Source organism: Engystomops pustulosus, chromosome 4 (genome assembly GCF_040894005.1).
Source record: "Engystomops pustulosus chromosome 4, aEngPut4.maternal, whole genome shotgun sequence".
Lineage (NCBI taxonomy): Eukaryota > Metazoa > Chordata > Amphibia > Anura > Leptodactylidae > Engystomops > Engystomops pustulosus.
Genome location: NC_092414.1, coordinates 114,684,968 through 114,700,540, shown reverse-complemented (window position 1 = coordinate 114,700,540; position 15,573 = coordinate 114,684,968). Strand labels below are relative to the sequence as shown.

The 15,573-nt window shown below is 41.7% G+C and overlaps 1 long non-coding RNA gene across 1 annotated transcript; it reads right to left on the bottom strand.

Annotated features, from left to right (window-relative positions):
* Window positions 1-8,747: 8,747 nt before the first annotated feature.
* LOC140129074 (uncharacterized) lies at window positions 8,748-12,175 on the bottom strand. Its single transcript, XR_011855292.1, has 3 exons — window positions 11,827-12,175; window positions 11,219-11,605; window positions 8,748-9,234 (listed from the first exon to the last, which is right to left on the bottom strand). It is a non-coding gene; the product is annotated as an uncharacterized lncRNA (long non-coding RNA).
* Window positions 12,176-15,573: the final 3,398 nt, after the last annotated feature.

Sequence of the window (15,573 nt, the reverse complement as noted above, 5' to 3'; positions counted from 1 at the left end):
AGTGGATGGCTTTGCAAAAGTTCTGAGAGGGGACTTTGGTGTAGAAAAAATACGAGTTGACTGGCGACCATGGATAAACAACAAGTTTTGCAGAGAGGAAGATAGGATATTAGGTGCACGAGATGGCTGATGTAAGGCTTAGGAATAAGGGGAGAGAGAGACCCTTTTTTTTTTTTTCCTTTTTTTCTTCCGGGTCTGTGTACTAACTGTTTTTAAGTAGAACTACATTGTAAGAGGTCGTCCATAGGGTATTTTTGTATAAGAGGATCTCCTGAACAACCGCATGCATTGTTACGGAAGACACTAGATACGTACGGTAAAGTGAATATACAGAGTTTTCATTTTTTGGAGACCGGTTTTTAAATCCTTACCGGAAAGTCCATTAACTGCAGGGGGTCGGGATGGTGGGGGATACCAGACTAAAAGCTTGGATCTTGGGTTTAATAGGGCTACCATGGTCAATCACATGTACTGTTAAGAAAGATGTTAGACAAGTACGGTAAAGAGAACATAATTAGTTACTGCACTGGAACACCAGCTGCTGAACTCATACCGGAAAGTCTTTTCAGTACCAATCGTAGAAATTTCCACGCGGGATTATATTTGGAAAGAGGTGTCCGTATGTTTTTGTGTATAAAAGTGTTACTATGGATAATCGCTTGTTTTGCTAAAGAAGATGTTAGACATCTACGGTAAAGAAAACACAATGAGTTGATGTTTTAGAAGCCGATGGTTAAACTCATACCGGAATGTTTTATTAACTACTGATAATTTCAGGTTGTTTAACAGTATGAAAGAGATCTTTATTGTCCCTATTGTTCCTTTTTTGTAAATATCTTTTCCAATAAAAATATAAAAAAAAAAATGAGCAAACAAATTACCTTTTTAATTTTACCAAGTGGCTACAATTAAACAGTGAAAACTTTAAAAGGGTCTGAATACTGTATATTACAAAGGCTACTGTCATTAACAGCACACTTGATTTGTGCAATTTAGTTAAAAGTTTAGTTCCACTTTAAATCACTACCTTTTTGTCATTCTAGTCTTGTTCAGTATATTTATAGAAGACATGTACACTACCACTGTAATACAGAGACTAAAAAGTAGCCGAATAAGAGTTCTCTTCTAGTAATACATGTCCAGCACCTCAGTCACTGCTCAGCTTGCAGACGGTCTTCAGTCTCTTCTAGGGCTGGTGTAAAATAACTAACTGAAACTGAAAAAACATGTTGATATGAAGAGTGAATTATTAGGTAGAGCTTTTGTGTGTGTGACACTGACCATTCCTTGTTGTAGTGTTGGCTCTTCATCATGGAAAAAGAGAGGTGTGTTTAGGTTTGCTGACAACACAACACTGTGTGGAACATTTCATGAAATATATTGGCAAGCTCCTTGACACTATTTTGGTAGCCTGCGGTAACAAGCTTCAACAGATACGTCTTATACACATCCTTTTTTGAACATAATAACAGATTTTCTCTTACTTTTATTTATACAATATGTATTAGTAAGAAAATATCCAGCATAAAGAGAAATACGCTTCATGTGAGTGCTTGCTCTTGTGTAATGCTATGGTCAATGGTTTCACCGCTGGACTGAGATATATAATACTACAATTATCTGATAAGAAAAGTAATGGTATAGGAAGTGATCCATTTTTATTATTCGTTGCATTGCTTTTTTTGTGTTATACGATTAGAACGTCCAGTGATCCTTTTATCTGATTTCCTATGTAGTTTCTTTTTTCCCTTTATTCCATCCAAACAATTACAAATTATTGAATAGCTGTGCATATGCCTCAGTACACCAGTCAGTGTGAGTACAATGAGCTGGGGAGTGTTTCTTTGTAAAGTATTTTAGGCACTAGTCAGATGTGAATGATATGAGGTTTTGGCCAGCGGATCTTTAGTTCAGTAGTTACCATTCTTGATTAAATACATCTAGTTTATTATTTTCATGGTGACTGCCATTTTGTTTGGAATTGTCTCGTTTATTATGCTGAACAACTGTATTTTTAAAGGGAACCTGCCATATAAATGAACCCACCCAAAATAAATACTTCATTAAAAACTGTGATTAAAAAGCATTGGGGATTGTCATGGGTGCTCCCGCGATCCGTTTCTCCCCAGGGTCCGGGGGCCGGCATCTCTTACCTTCCCTACCTCCCGCGGCGTCCTCTGCTGCTCCCGCGGCTCGGCGCGCCCGTCCCCATCTCCTAGGACGTGCGCGCGCCGGCTCGCTAAGATTTAAAGGGCAAGTGCGCCATTAATTGCCGCTGGCCATTTAGCTAATTCTATATAAGCCTGCCTCTTCCTGCAAGCTCTTGCCGGATCTTTGTGCCTCACAGCCTGAGAGAAAGCTATTCTGCGATCTGCCTGCGATTCCTGTGTTCCTGTGTCTTCTGCGGTCCTGTGTCTCCTGTGTACCTGACCTCCTCCGTGTTCCAGTGTTACCTGACCTCCTCCATGTTCCTGTGTTACCTGAGCTCCTCCGTGTTCCCGTGTACCAGTGTTCCTCCGTGCTGCTGTCCTGTGTGTTGTGTTTCCGTACCCTCCTGCTTGGACCTCCTGCTGCTGACTATGGACCTGACTCTGACGTTGCACCGCTGCCGCCTGGACTTCTGTCTCTGTACTTCTACCTTGGCCGCCACTGCAGACAAGTCACGCCTGAGGAACGACCTGGTGGTACCACGCCGCAGCTTGTCTAACCCGCCTTGCGGCAGGCTCTGGTGAAAACCGGGTACCACTTAGACTCCGGTCCCAGGTAGTGGCTTACGTCATCATCTGCAGTGGTCCAGAGGACCCACACCTGCAAGCCTGGCAGTAAGATCTGGCCATAGATCCCGCCGAGGTTCCATCTCCTAGCAAGCCAGACCTCGCTACTATTGTGATCCACCAGTCCCGGCAGATTGCTGCACAGCGTGATCAGCTGGAGCACGTCACCGCTATGCTGCAACAACTGTTAGTCAACCAGCAACAGCAACAGGTTCCTGAGGCTGCTTCAACAACTCCGTTACCGACTAATCTGCCTGCCATTGAACCTAGAATGCGGTTGTCCATGCCCAGCAAGTACGATGGCGATCCCAAGATGTGCAGGAGCTTTATTACTCAGTGCTCCTTGCACATAGAACTTATGCCGACTCAATTCTTTTCGGGGCGATCCAAGGTGGCATTTATAATCAGCCTTCTCTCCGGCCTGGGCTACTCCTCTTTGGGGTAGGAACGACCTAGTTACAGCATCTCTGGCAGCCTTCTTATCTGAATTCCGGTCCGTATTTGAAGAACTGGCTCGGGCCTCCTCCGATGAGTCTGCCTTATTGAATTTGCGTCAGGGGAATTCCTCCGTGGGAGAATATGCGGTCCAGTGCCGTACCTTAGCGTCAGAACTTTCCTGGAACGACGCGGCCTTGTCTGCAGCTTTCAAGAAGGGCCTATCCTCTCAAGTCAAGAACGCTCTGGCCGCTCGTGACCTGCCATCTTCCCTGAGTGGTCTAATCTCCCTTGCCACCAGGATTGATGTGCGTTTCAAGGAGCATGCGGAAGAGTCACGTTGTGAGCAACTTCCAGTCCGTCCACGACGCCTTTCTTGTTTAGCTCCAGCTTTCCAAAGACCTTTCCGGCCTCCAGTCGTACCACCTGCTGAGGAGTCTATGGAGGTGGACAGGGCCAAATTGTCACCGCAGGAGCGTATCAGAAGACGCCAGGGTCACCTCTGTCTCTATTGCGGCAGTCCTGAGCATTTCCTTGCGTCTTGTCCTATCCGACCCCAACACCCGGGAAACGCCAGCACCTAGGGTTCTTGGGAGAAGCGTCCCTAGATGTAAACAGTGCTTCTCCACGCCTTTTGATTCCAGTGCTTCTCAGCGTTGGCCCCGATAACCAGACTCAGGTCTCAGCTTTTTTAGACTCCGGCTCCGCTGGGAATTTCATGGATACTGCATTGGTCTCCCGGTACCACATTCCAGTGGTTCTACTTGACAAACCACTGGTTATTTCTTCAGTTAGTGGACAAGTCCTTTCAGACCCTGTACAATACCACATGGAGCCGATAACCATGCAAGTCTGTGCTCTGCATAAGGAGAGTCTGTCCTTCCTGGTTCTGCCACGCTCTACCTCATCCCTCATGCTGGGTCTTCCATGGTTGTAGTGCCACGCACCCGTCCTTAATTGGTAGACTGGAGAAGTTCTCTGTTGGGGCCCGGAATGTCAGTCTCATTGCCTAGAAGTTCCTCACCCAGTATCTGTCTTGCCAACTATCCGGGTTGACAAGCCTCTGAAGAATCTTCCAGCATGCTACCGAGACTACGCCGATGTTTTTTCTGAAAAACAAGCGGAGGTTCTGCCTCCACACCGCCCCTATGACTGTCCCATTAACCTGCTGCCGGGTATGTCTCCTCCACGAGGACGAGTATACCCGTTGTCGGTGCCTGAGACCGAGGCAGTGTCTGCCTACATTAAGGAGAATTTGCAAAAGGGTTTCATCCGGAAGTCTTCTTCTCCCGCTGGTGCTGGCTTCTTCTTTGTATCCAAGAAGGATGGCTCCCTTCGTCCGTGTATAGATTACCGCAGTCTCAATAAGGTCACGGTGAAAAACCGCTACCCGTTACCTCTCATCACCGAACTCTTTGACCGACTACAGGGTGCCAAGGTTTTCACCAAGCTGGATCTGCGAGGGGCATACAACCTCATCCATATTCGGGAAGGCGACTAGTGGAAGACCGCTTTCAATACCCGTGACAGACATTTTGAGTATCTGGTAATGCCCTTTGGACTCTGCAATGCTCCAGCAGTTTTTCAAGAATTTGTTAATGACAGCTTCAGAGACTTACTCTATTCTTGTGTCATAGTCTACCTGGATGACATTTTGGTGTTTTCCCCAGATTTTCAGTCTCACCAGATCCATGTCCGACAGGTCCTCAGGCGCCTAAGGTCCAACCGTTTATATGCCAAGCATGAGAAATGCTTATTTCACCAGAGTAGTCTTCCGTTTCTGGGATATGTCATTTCAGATAAAGGCCTTCAAATGGATCCTTCCAAATTGGAAGCAGTACTTCAGTGGCCTAGACCAGTGGGATTACGTGCCATACAGAGATTTTTGGGCTTTGCCAACTATTATCGACAATTTATTCCCCACTTCTCCTCCCTTGTGGCTCCTATTGTGGCATTGACTAAAAAGAATGCTAATCCGAGACAATGGCCTCCGGCTGCTGAAGATGCCTTCACTAGGTTGAAGTCTGCTTTTGCCTCTGCGCCTGTACTCACAAGGCCTGACACGGAAAAGCCTTTCCAGTTAGAAGTTAATGCTTCATCCGTTGGTGCCGGTGCCGTCCTTACCCAGAAGGGGCCCAAGGGTCGTACCTACACCTGCGATTTCTTCTCAAGACGTTCACACCTGCCGAAAGGAATTATTCCATTGGAGATCGGGAACTCTTGGCCATAAAGCTAGCTTTGGTGGAATGGCGCTATAGTCTGGAGGGAGCTCGTCATCTGGTCCATATTTATACCGACCACAAGAATCTCCGTTATCTCCAGACTGCTCAGCGTCTAAATCCTCGTCAGGCTCGTTGGTCTCTTTTCTTCTCCCGATTTTCTCCTACATTCCCATACCCTCCTGCTTGGACCTCCTGTTGCTGACTCTGGACCTGACTCTGACGTTGCACCTCTGCCGCCTGCCCTGAACTTGTGCCTGGACTTCGACCACGAGATTGTCTGCTGTCTCTGTACTTCTACCTTGGCCGCCACTGCAGACAAGTCACGCCTGAGGAACGACCTGGTGGTACCACGCCGCAGCTTGTCAAACCCGCCTTGCGGCGGGCTCTGGTGAAAACCGGGTACCACTTAGACTCCGGTCCCAGGTAGTGGCTTACGTCATCATCTGCAGTGGTCCAGAGGATCCACACCTGCAAGCCTGACAGGGATGAGGTGAAAAGCATGTAAGAGAGACAGTGGCTTTGTGTGACTGGCTCTGCGACAGCGTTAACCACTCCCTCGGGAATGTGGGGGTTGAGAGTGACCTTTCTCTTCACCACTCCCTCAGAAATTCTCTTCAGCCAGGTTGGCAGTGTCAGCGTCAGTGAGGGCGGGGTAGCTTGACTGTATACTTCAGCTGCCCGCCTCCATGACTGGAACAGAGGACATCAATAAAAATCTTTATTAGAAGAATGGTAGCTCCAATACCACGGAAAGTGGAACTTGTATAAATACATTTAACCTCACCGACGTGTGACGTAATAGTATGTCACGCATCGGCTGCGGGTGAATGGAGAGGGCTCACGGGATAGCTGGTAAGTCTTTGTTGCATATTGCAGCAAACACTTACTGGTAACACTAGCGTTTAGTACTAGCACCGATTGCAGTACTGTCCATAGACCTGTCCATCGCCGCCAGCAAAGCTGCCGGCAGCTTCAAAAAGATGGTGGCGCATGGGCACTGAACTACCACTGACAACTTGGCAGGATCCATCAGTAGTCTCTTGTAAGAAATGATGTATCCAAAGAAAGGAAGACTCTTTTGGTGAAATTGGTGTGTTGAGAGCTTGGTATTTAGGCAATTAGCCTATATATATATATATATATATATATATATATATATATATATATATATATATTATATCAGAATCTCAGAGTGCTGCCTGGATTTGAGCCAGAGTTCTGGGATGTGCCCCTGAGTACCTGAGTATATATATATTTTTAAGTGCTGCCATTTTTTTCTTAAATATAATATATATATATATATATATATATATATATATATATATATATATATATATATGTGTGTGTGTGTGTTAAGGTGTGATGTAGATTCTTTATAGTGTTAGTGGACATGTTTTAATATATCTTTTTCTTCTACATCTGTGATGTAGCAGATAACAATATGATGCAGAACTCCATGTATCCATGCCTTGCTCTGCACTAGATCTCTGTACAAGCAGTTAAAACTGATTCTGTGTCCTGATTTGCTGGGTTTGTGCTTGTTCACGTGAATTCCATCACTGCTTTGGCATCGCTGCCCATAGCTGATATCACAAAAAGGAAGTCCCACCCACTTCAAGAAAAGCTGAGAGGATTTTACAGATACGGCTGATATATAAGGCTATATCTCTGTATAAGAAGAAGCCAGAAGCATGATATATGTCTGTTGGAATTGTTGTCAAATACTCTCTCCAGCTGTGCTAAAACTATTTTTTTGTAAAGTAACGTTACAGTTACGCTTTAATATTAAAAAATATTAATATGGAATTCTAATTACTGTATTTTCTGTACTATAAGACAGAGGGTGCATAGGTGGGCTGTGTGTGTGTGTAGGTGAGCTGTGTGTGTAGGTGAGCTGAGTGTGTGTAGGTGGGCTGAGTGTGTGTAGGTGAAATGAGTGTGTATAGATGAGCTGTGTGTGTATAGCTGAGCTGTGTGTGTATGTGGATGGACGATGCAGAGCTGAGTGTGTAAATGTATGTTTTTGTGTGCTGTGCTTTAGTGCGACCAACAGCGATATTTTAATTGGTGTAAAATATATTTTTCCTTTTTTTGGAAGCCTAAATCTGGGGTGCGTCCTATAGTAAGAAGTGTCTTATAGTCCGAAAAATACGGTAATATTTCATATTACGATATGATCCATTGCTATATAGCTTACCATATAAAATACCTCTATCTCGTTATCTCCACCCATACAGTATTCTGACAGCTAAACTTCTCAACTTACTGCTCAAATTGGTCTTCAAAGAGGAGTAGAAGAGTGAGAAATATAGAAATAGACCTTGAAGAGTAGATAACAGCAAGATATCAGCCTCACCATAGCTTTACAGTATTTATAAATAAACTACACAATGCTGCTACAATCTGTTGAAATATTAGTATCAAACTGCTAGAAATTAATGAAACACTTTCTGTATTTCTCTCATTATTAAAGGCAATCTACCATCAAAATCCATCATGATAAACAAGGGGCAGTTACTTATAGATCCAGGGACTGTGACTGTGGTATTCTTTATTTGTTATCCATGGCCTCCTTCCTTTTAAAATAAATAACCAGAGCCCATTTGTTCTGCAGCATCATAGGCTGTTACAATGAGCAGAACATGTCTCCCCCTCCCGCTGCTCTCTCCTCCCTCTGCCTGTGTAATCTAGCAGCAGCAGGAAGTACAGGGGGTGGGAATACCTGCTCTGCATCACAACCAGTGAAAAGACATCACTGGGGGGCTCTGGAAACACCCACCAGAGCTCCTCAGGCTCATAAGTATCATTTTGAAAGGTTATTTTAGAAGAAAGGAGGCCATGGATGACGTATAAGAAGATTACCGAAGTCACAGTCCTTGGATCTATGAGTAAGTGTCCCTGATTATCATGGTTTTGATGGTAGATTTTCTTTAATTCCTTATACTTTCCTTCCTCGCTCCATAGATCTTATGAACTTTCTGTAACAGAAGGCAAATCTGTGCAGTAAACTAAGCCTTTTAGCAGGTATCATAGAGCTAATAAGAGGGCCAGAGGTAATTTGCTTTAATACGAGGGCGGTTCAATAAGTACTTGTGTTTGATGACAGAAGGAGTTCCTGAGGGAAGTTAGTGTTATTATTGTGTGCTGCCATCTATTAAACGACAGAAAAACAAATTGCAGACTGAATGATAGGTTAGTTTGGATTTGGCAGCCATTTGAGTAAGATGTGTTTCAAGTTTTTTGCTAAGATGGAAAAAGAGCAGTATCGTTTGGTAATTCGCTTTTTGTTTTTGGATATGAAAAAATGCGAGGCGATAAAAGCAAAGTTGGATGCTGTTTATGGGAAACTTCACCATCTGTGACTACAGTTAGATATTGGTTCAACGAATTTAAACAAGTCACTATACAAATCCTCAATGACAATTACAGAAAATCACTGTAAACATTCATTGTTCTGTAGCCAGGAAAATACATTGCCATTTATTTCTCCAAATAATAAATATCTTTCAAATAAAACTTTGAAGGTAATTGATTTGTCTTCTCCACGAAAAGTCAGTCTGAGGATTTTAGAAATGCATCTTTCTTGAGGAAGGTTCTGTGGTGTCAATGTGTAGGACTTCTACACATATACTTCCTTTCTTGCCCAAGCTCCCAGAAGTGCAATTAGAATAATCATGCTAATTAACAGATATGTGGCAAGTTCGTCAATGCACCATTGATCTGTACAGCTGCAGGGCTGCTTCTGCCAGGCATCCACATAAGTTATGGGAATCCTCTGTCTGTGAGCCCGAAGGGAGTGTATTCTGATGAAATGAAAAAAATAAATTGAAATTTTTTATTAATATATAGAAACAATGACATAACTAACAAGGGTTCGGCTCCACTGCAAAATTGTAGTTGAGGTCCCCCTGTACATAAGCATTGAGACCATAGGTTACAATGAACATGGTTGTATGTCTGTGGCCTAAGGGTGTGCATTATGCATTTACTTTCACTTTACTAATGTTCTCACTACACTAACAGTTGATTATGCTGGAAGTAGAGGCCAAAGCTGTCAGGGGGACAGGTATTCCAGACTAGTCAGCAGACAGAATTGATGACTGAAGAATCAGAAGTAGTTACTGTGGTCTTTATTCTTGTATACTGCTTATCAGGTTGATTTGGCTTACTAGACTTGCTTATCCATAGCCGAAGAGGGTTGTCTTAAGACTTCCCCTGCACTGCTGGCTGAGACCCCATGTCACTTGTTCTACATTGCCAGGGACACTCAGTGACCTCAGTTTGTTATGTGACCCTGATGGCAGTGTCGGGGAATTGAAGCCCGCCGTAATGGCAGGATAAGTACACTTTATTAAGCTTACTCGCCCCTTCCCCTGAGGGGTAGAATTTTTGTTAGAAAGACACATTAGACCTTAAGATGCAGACCTGAAGGGGCCTTAATGACCAAGACTTCTCGTTTTCACTGAGACCCCCACTGATCAGCAAGTTAGGCCCTATCCTGTGAATTTGTGGGAAAACCCCTTTAATGTTTTTGGACCCATTGTGGTTTTAGACTTTTCATTAAACTACTTTGTAGTTCTACTGCTTCCTCTGTTCACTCCTTAGTGCTATGTCGTGTGAAAAGAAGAAAACAGAAGTGGTCATAAACCCTGCTAGATTTTAGAATCCAGATCTTTAAACCTGTGCCATAAATTTACAACAGCGCTTGGCCCTAATCAGGTAATGCAAAATGTCCTCAGATGGATCTATTATGATTTGACCATAAATATTCAACTGTTATGCAGGAGATCATCAGGTAGTTTATTCATGAGAATTATCATTCTTTTTACAAATATTACAAATTTCTCGTACAAAAAAACGGTATATCCTGGAGTCATGTAAATTAAGCTAACAAATTTCTGGAATCTAGCAAAATTAAAAATTTACTTTCTCCTGTTAAACTAAATTGTCACAAATTATGAATGCCCCCTGAATGCCCATTTATTTGTAAAAATAAGGACATTAACACATTCATAGTGTTCATATACTAAAAATTAAATGTAAACAAAGTCTTATAGAAGTTATTTGCATAAATAATAGTAGTCATGCAGTATGGATTTACATTTTAATTTAAAAAATCAGAAGTCAGCCAGTTCTATGAATATACAACAATAATGCAACATTAAAATCTTCTCTATGAATCTGCAGCTTCTTCTAGAATTTATAGATTCACAGACAAACTATCACTGTGCTCTGTGTAACCACCCCATTTTTTTTTGTATAACACATCATATAACCTTTTAATTGACAATTGTGTATGTTATAGTTTTCTAGCAAAAAATATTATTTGTAAGTACGGAAAATATTTTTTATAACAAGAGGTGGTTCTCTCATATATTATATATACACACACATACAGGCAGTCCCCGGGTTACATACAATATAGGCTCTGTAGGTTTGTTCTTAAGTTGAATTTGTATGTAAGTCGGAACTGTATATTTTATCATTGTAATCCCAGACAGAACTTTTTTGGTCTCTGTGACAATTGGATTTTAAAAATGTTGGGTTGTCATAAGAACCAGGATTAACACTAAAGCTTCATTACAGACACCTTTGATAACTGTTACACCTGTTTATTGTAGCCTAGGACTAAAGTACAATAAATTACCAATATCCAGAGGTCTGTTTGTAACTAGGGGTCGTATGTAAGTCGAGTGTTCTTAAGTAGGGGACCGGCTGTATAGAGAGAGAGAGTGACAACCAAACCTTGCACAAGATCTATGTAGCATTAAAAATATGTCTTCTTACCGTCTTGAGGAATTCATCTGGAATCTGCACAGCATGTGGCAGCCTATTTCACTTTACAAAAGTTTTGTGTAAGAGGATGTGCCTTTGAGTTTACAGTTATTTGATTTAGCATCTCCCTGTGTCATTGCTTGTGTTATCCAGTCTTCTTTCATTTCCAGAGACAAGTCCTTGGTCTTTTCTCCTGGTCCACCAACTCTAACATTATCAGCTTCTGTGTCTTCAGCATACACAATCTGCTGTTACTTAGGACCCTCCCAACCACATTTTCTGTCTTGAAGCGATGGCCATAAATATATGACTGATGTAGTGAAGTGCTGCCTTTACAGCTGCTGGCGAGAAATGCTTCCTGTATAAGCAAAGCATGATCTCACTACAATTCCAATGGACCTGCCAAACGACATTTATTATAATAAACAGAACAATCAACATAGTTCTACCATGTAAAGAAAAGTTCTTCATTTAAATATTGTATCTACATTATTCCTTGAACATTACATTAAGGTGATGGTAATATTGAGATTTTGATGCTGCTATAAACAAATTAAAATGTATTCAATGCTACGATTAATACGAGGGGAAAAGAAAACACAGTTCTTTTGTCATCTCACCTCTCTTTGCTGTTACACTGTTTCAGTGCACAGAATATCAGAGCTGGAATCCACAGTAAGGAATATTGGAAAAAGGATCCAGCACTTGATTCATATCCATCCAGAAAAAAAGGTTATTTTCTTATTGAGTTAAAAACATAGCATTTATTTCCATCTGATTAAAAACATAGCTTCAATTAGTCATGACACAAATAGTAAAAATAACTGACGTGTACCTACAGCAAACAAACTTAAATAGCTTTGTGGAGTCGGTTCCTCCCCAGAACTATCACACCTGGTGAGTATCCTTGTGGGTCATTAACCCCTTCTTCTCTCCATCCTTTGGATCATTAACCCCTTCTTTTCTCCATAGGCAGAAAGTATATGTACAAATTTCGATAAATACATAGTAAATCATTCCGGTAATTTAGACTTGGGGCATGAGAGTTCAATGTTAGGATCCAACATGCTTCTCTAGATCTTAGTTTGTTCATCCAGTCACCTCCTCTTTTAGGCTTGTCTACTCGTCCAATGGGGATAACATGTGATAACAATGGGGATAACAATGAATTTCCTTGAAATGCTTTGAAGCACCTGATATGGTGGAAAGGATACAGGTAGGTGACATAGCTGCAATGTGTTCTGCTATTCAGACCTATTGGATCAATTCCAATGTCTAGTGGAACGAGATCCAGTAACATTATGCACCAATGCACACAATCAACCTAAGAAATAAAATCTCACTAGACAGGAACATAAAGTCATGCTTGACTTACAACGGAATCCCTACATCATTATCAGAAATTCGGACAAGGGCGGGTCTATAGTAATATGAGATAGAACCTTATACCAGAAAGAGATTGTTTGCATGCTACAAGACAGCAGCACATACAAACAACTTCCCTTCAATCCCACAATTGACATTGGCATTTCAATACCATTTAAGTAAACAGTCAATTTTCTGAAACACAAAGCAATTACATTCTGGATGTATTATTGTTTTTATTAACAAATAATTTTTTTCATATTTGATAACAGCTACTATATACAGTTACAAGGTTGCCCTATGGGCTACAAATTTTCTCTGTCATTCGCTAACATTTACATGGCATGGTTTAATGAACAAATAATCTATCATCACAACAATCCATATTTACATGCTATCAAAAGTTACATAGATGACTGTCTATTAATATGGGAAGAAAATGCTACACTCGTACCCCAGTTTGTAGATTATTTAAATCATAACAGTTTTAATCTAAAATTCATTTAAACATATTCTCGGAAGGAAACTCCTTTCCTGGACCTACTATTGGCAGGAAGTATTACGCCATTTAAAGTAGAAACTAAGTTATCCAGAAAACCAGCTACAGGTAACACCTTACTTCATGCCACGCCATGTCATCCACCCCAGGTAATACAAAATCTGCCTAAAGGAGAATTTATTGGAACTAGAACAATCTGTTCCACAAATGCCATGTTTAACAATACCTCCAAATACATGTATGGTAGATTACTGAGTAGAGGTTATAATAAACATGATGTCACCAGAATTTGAACAGGCGTCATTGACAAACCTGGGACAGAAATGCTACATATAAACATGAAGAATTAAAACATACGGTAAAAAGGGACAATGTTTTCACTTACAGCACAGTTTATAATAGACAATACAACAACATCCTGAGAATCATCAAAAAACATCACGATAAGCAACTATCCAAGACAGTGGTGGCGAACCTATGGCACGGGTGCCAGAGGTGGCACTCAGAGCCCTCTATACGGGCACTCTTGCCATCACCCCAGGGCAGGGTTCGCCAGACAGGACTCAAGACCTCTTGCAGTCCCAGGCAGCGCAGAACCCTAGAAGGAAGCTACAATGATAATCCAAACTTCTACTCCTTCTTTTTACTGTATTGGTGTCCTCAGGTGCCTATACAATTTTAACCTGTGACAGAGCAGGAGTAATAAATTACTGTTTAAATTGTTGCATCAGCACTTTGCGAAAAATATGTCGGTTTTGGTTGTAGTTTGGGCACTCGGTGTCTAAAAGCTTTGCCGACACTGATCTAAGATATTGCAAAATGGGTGTCCTTTTGTTTCCAAAAACGCCAGAACCATTCCATCTTAGCACCCAACCAATTTTGTACACAAATATGAGTAAAACATGGCTACAATGCAGAGGCACGAGATGTAATGCATGCAAGTATATAGAGAATACGAAAAATTGCTTCTCATCTAACAAACAAATGTATCCCATTAAAAATATTCTAAACTGCAATTCAGACCATGCAGTCCATATCATCAAATGCACCACATGCGATGTACAGTACATAGGTCACCTGCCTCTATGCTTTCCACTACTACCTCGGGTGATTCAAAGCATTTCAAGGGAATTAATTCAATTAACACTGCTTCCTTACATGTTATCCCCATTGGACGAATAGACAAGCCTAAAAGAGGAGGTGACTGAAGCAAAAAACTAAGATCTAGAGAAGCATATTGGATCCTAATGTTGAACTCTCATGTCCCTACAGCAGTGGCGTAACTACTGCCGTAGCAGCCGTAGCGGTTGCTACGGGGCCCGTGAGGTTCAGGGGCCCGGGGATGCACGGTCCCACTCCCTGCAGACTAGTGCTTTGCCCCGGCAGGGGGGGGGGCTGCACTGCCGGGTGCCTGCCGTATGGTGCCCCCGGGCCCCTCCCACTTTATCCCGGCCACCGCCCACATCTCTCCTGGTCTGCCCAACTCTTTCATGGATCTCCTGCCTCTCATCTCCCTGACACGCCCGCTCATATCAATGACCCGCCCGTTCATCTCCCTGCAGGGAAGCACTGTTTACACTCCTCCACACCCCCCCCCTCTCTCCTCGCTCGCATTGGCCCCCCCGCTCGTTTATATATGTATATACTGTGTATATGTTTTAATACTATGTATATGTGTATATATGCATCTACGGTGTATTTATATATATATATATATATATATATATATGTATATACTGTGTATAAATGCATGGAAGCAGATACTGTATTTATATAAGCATATATATGTGCACATTCAAATATATATATATATATATATATATATATATATATATATGATGTATGTGTGTTTTTGTATATGCTGTGTATATGGTAAGTATGTATGCTGTATATACTGAATGTGTGTTAATTTGCTGTATGTGTGTATATTCTGTATGTATATGCAGCATGTGTGTATATGGTGTTTTTATCCTGCATGTATGTGTATATATATATATATATATATATATCTATATATATATATCTATATATATATATATATATATATATATATATATATGTGTGTGTGTGTGTATATTGTATATGTATATAATGTGTATACTGTATGCGGGTATATACTGAATGGGTTTGTATATGCTCTGTGTATTAGTGTATAAATGTATATCAGTGTATAAATGTGTGTAATTGTATAAACATGTCTGTATAGGGGTACATTCACAAGAACGTATGGGGGACCTATATCTGGCTGCAAATTTACTGCCGGATATACTTCCCCTATAGGCTTCTATACCGCCTGTGCTCGGTACGGTGAGCACAACGAGTACTCACTGTTTCGAGCAAAAGATATAGAGCCTGCTCAATCTTTGGCTGTAAGAACGGCCATGCGGCTCTTTTCTCTATGGAGAGGGGAGGGGTGAGCCGCGACCACCTCTTCTCCTCTCCAGTGCGCCAGACGTGTGCCTGCTATATATATATATATATTAGGCAAGGGGGGCCCCATGCA